The sequence below is a fragment of the Hyla sarda genome, unplaced genomic scaffold (genome assembly GCF_029499605.1).
Source record: "Hyla sarda isolate aHylSar1 unplaced genomic scaffold, aHylSar1.hap1 scaffold_463, whole genome shotgun sequence".
In the NCBI taxonomy this organism is placed as follows: domain Eukaryota; kingdom Metazoa; phylum Chordata; class Amphibia; order Anura; family Hylidae; genus Hyla; species Hyla sarda.
Genome location: NW_026610476.1, coordinates 118,802 through 122,538, shown reverse-complemented (window position 1 = coordinate 122,538; position 3,737 = coordinate 118,802). Strand labels below are relative to the sequence as shown.

At 49.6% G+C, this 3,737-nt stretch overlaps 1 pseudogene; it reads left to right on the top strand.

Annotated features, from left to right (window-relative positions):
• The first annotated feature begins 1,243 nt into the window (after positions 1-1,243).
• Positions 1,244-1,351, top strand: LOC130335931 (U2 spliceosomal RNA; annotated as a pseudogene).
• The last annotated feature ends 2,386 nt before the right edge of the window (positions 1,352-3,737 follow it).

Genomic DNA, 3,737 nt, shown 5'->3' with positions numbered 1-3,737 from the left:
AACCTCTCTGACTGCTGAAGATAGGCGCGGTACAAGGGAGTAGACAAGAGCAAGGTCGGACGTAGCAGAAGGTCGGGGCAGGCAGCAAGGATCGTAGTCAGGGGCAACGGCAGGAGGTCTGGAACACAGGCTAGGAACACACAAGGAAACGCTTTCACTGGCACAATGGCAACAAGATCCGGCGAGGGAGTGCAGGGGAAGTGAGGTATAAATAGGGAGTGCACAGGTGAACACACTAATTAAGCCAACTGCGCCAATCAGTGGCGCAGTGGCCCTTTAAATCGCAGAGACCCGGCGCGCGCGCCCTAAGGAGCGGGGCCGTGCGCGCCGGGACAAGACCGACGGAGAGCGAGTCAGGTACGGGAGCCGGGGTGCGCATCGCGAGCGGGCGCCTCCCGCATCGCGAATCGCATCCCGGCTGGGAGAGGTATCGCAGCGCACCCGGTCAGCAGGTCTGACCGGGGCGCTGCAATTGCGAGGATGTTGCGAGCGCTCCGGGGAGGAGCGGGGACCCGGAGCGCTCGGCGTAACAATATGTGTGTATTGCTGGAGTTGCAAACATGGGTGCACTTGACAAACTCAGCTCGGCTATTCCCCATTGAAAGATTGTTGCACCCAGGACCCTTAGCACTGGCATATGCTACTCAATACCACTGGCATGGGCAGGTGTAAACAACATCTGACCTTTGTTGTGTATGTAACCATGGAGATTGTGATGTCGCCTAGGCCCACCAAAGAACAGCCTTGTCAGAAGCCGCACTTCCATGAGTAGAAGCAGCAGCACCATAGGTTGTCAAATAAGCTGGATTTAACCAAGACAAGTGAGTCCAATAGGATGCAGGTATGTCCTCTATCCTTACAGCTTCCCGTGGCTGTTGGTTTTATACCGTTTGGGGACAGCCAAGGAGGAGTCAGCAGGCAACACATGTAAGTGTGTGCTTGTGTGTGTGTGTGTGTGTTTCCTATGCAGATCCTAAACCCAGTATCACATGCAAGTAGGAGGCGAAAGAAAGGTTCCTGCCAAAGCCAGGTTATGGATTGCATTTAAAAATGCTCCATCAGAGTGAAATGGACTCCCATCTTCCTGCTTAGCAATAATGATAATGATATGGGTTTAGGGTCTGCTGTGTGTACTGGTGGGTGACTGCCACCCAGCCAGGGTGTGTATGGGAGGCTGCCAGCCAGCCTCCCTTCCTACAAGTAGTGATGGTGCATGTGAAGGGGTTCCTCCCCTTTGACAGTTATCACTTCTCGTCCTTCTTTTTGGCTGAGATCAAATGTGGTGTCTGTTTTTATCAGTTTAATATCTGATATGTCCCCTATCTGGTAGCATATATTAAGTGCACCACCAGGTTTCAGTGTTGGAAAGAAAGATTACCTGTTTATTTGCTGCTGCAGCTGCTTGCTGGCTAGTCCAGTGGGCCCTTACTGCAGGCAAAAGACAATAGGTTGTGCCGCTTGTGTCTGGCCCCTGTTAGAGCGACCAGGCACAGGACTGCTGCTGCTGCTGAATGTCCTCTTTAATTGAATAAGCTCAGCAACCTGCACACCTGTGCAGGTTGGACATGACATGATAGGTAGCTGTCTTTCAGGTAGTGGGAGCTGAATCTTGTTAATTGACATGGGGGTGTCATTGCTGTTGAGTGACCATGCATTGGTACTGTGGTATTGGAATAATAAAAACAAATGTTGCCAGCCAGCCATCCATTGCAATAATGGATAGGACATCAGCTATGAGGCATTTGTTTGTAAAAACTGCTGCTCACAACTAATGTTGCAATATAGTGTCTCCATCTGCTGGTGGTATTGAATAAGCAATAGTACAATGATAGGGTCTGAAAAAGAAGAAAAATAAGAAGCAGCAGCATAGGAAAAAAGGAGGAAAGAAGGAAAACATGGAGAGAAGAAAAAAAAGAAGGTAGAAAAAGGTGAAAACATGTTTAAAAAAGTATTTCCATCTCTATCTCTCTCTATATATATATTTAAAAGAAATATATATATATATATATATATATATATATATATATATACAGAGAGAGAGAGAGATAAATATATATAGAGATAGATAGATACACATACATACATACATACATACATGCATATGTGTGTATTGTTGGAGTTGCAAATGTGTATGTAACCATGGAGATTGTAATGTCGCCTAGAACCACCAAAGAACAGCCTTGTCAGAAGCAGCACTTCCATGAGCAGAAGCAGCAGCACCATAGGTTGTCAAATAAGCTGGATTTAACCAAGACAAGTGAGTCCAATAGGATGCAGGTATGTCCTCTATCCTTACAACTTCCCGTGGCTTATGGTTTTATACCGTTTGGGGACAGCCAAGGAGGCGTCAGAAGGCAACAAAGGTAAGTGTGTGCTTGTGTGTGTTTCCTATGCAGATCCTAAACCCAGTATCAAATGCAAGTAGGAGGAGTAAGAAGGGTTCCTGCCAAAGCCAGGTTATGGATTGCATTTAAAAATGGTCCATCAGAGTGAAATGGACTCCCATCTTCCTGCTTAGCAATAATGATATGGGTTTAGGGTCTGCTGTGTGTACTGGTGGGTGACTGCCACCCAGCCAGAGTCAAGGCTGGACTGGGATACCGGGAAAATCCCCGGTGGGCCGATCACCTTGACTGCCAAATGGCCGGTGCATTGCCGTAGAACGAGATTTGCCATAGAATGAGATGGTCCGCCTCCATCACATCCTATTGGCTCACTCTTGTCACGTGACATATTTAAACGTCACGCATCGATGCGCACAGCAGTGTCAGTTTGGCTATCACAGGGAGAGGATCTCCTCTCCCTGTGATAGCTAAAGCTGCACGGAGCGCTCATGGCCTCTGTGGCCCGACAGAAGTTCACACATGTACGCAGCTGATACGGCTGGCTCATATACACTTACTCTATTATTACATGTACTGTTGATCCACAGCGCTATCGGGATCCCGATGCCCGATGGCGCTGTCATCAGTGTGCGTCCCCGCTAGCGCCCCATGCCCGCAGCTCTACTCCCCGTCCCATTAACGCTCAGGGAGCGGGGAACAGAAAGTAGAGCATCGGGCGCAGGTAAAGTAGTACTGCGCATGTGCAGCACTACGCGAATAACTTAACCTGCGCCCGATGCTCTACTTTCTGTTCCCCGCTCCCTGAGCGTCAACGGGACGGGGAGTAGAGCTGCGGGCGTGGGGCGCTCGCGGGGACGCACACTGATGACAGCGCCTTCGGGATCCCGATAGCGCTGTGGATCAACAGTAAATGTATATGAGACAGCCGTATGAGCTGCGTAAATGTGTGAGCTTCTGTCGGGCCACAGAGGCCATGAGAGCTCCGTGCAGCTTCAGCTATCACAGGGAGAGGAGATCCTCTCCCTGTGATAGCCAAACTGACACTGCTGTGCGCATCGATGTGTGACGTTTAAATATGTCATGTGACAAGAGTGAGCCAATAGGATGTGATGGAGGCGGACCATCTCATTCTATGGCAATGCACCGGCCGCACCATGTTAAAGAAGACTTCTTGGCCCGGTGCATTGCCGTGGAATGAGATTTGCCATAGAATGAGATGGTCCGCCTCCATCACATCCTATTGGCTCACTCTTGTCACGTGACATATTTAAACGTCACGCATCGATGCGCACAGTAGTGTCAGTTTGGCTATCACAGGGAGAGGATCTCCTCACCCTGTGATAGCTGAAGCTGTACGGAGCTCGCATGGCCTCTGTAGGCCGACAGAAGTTC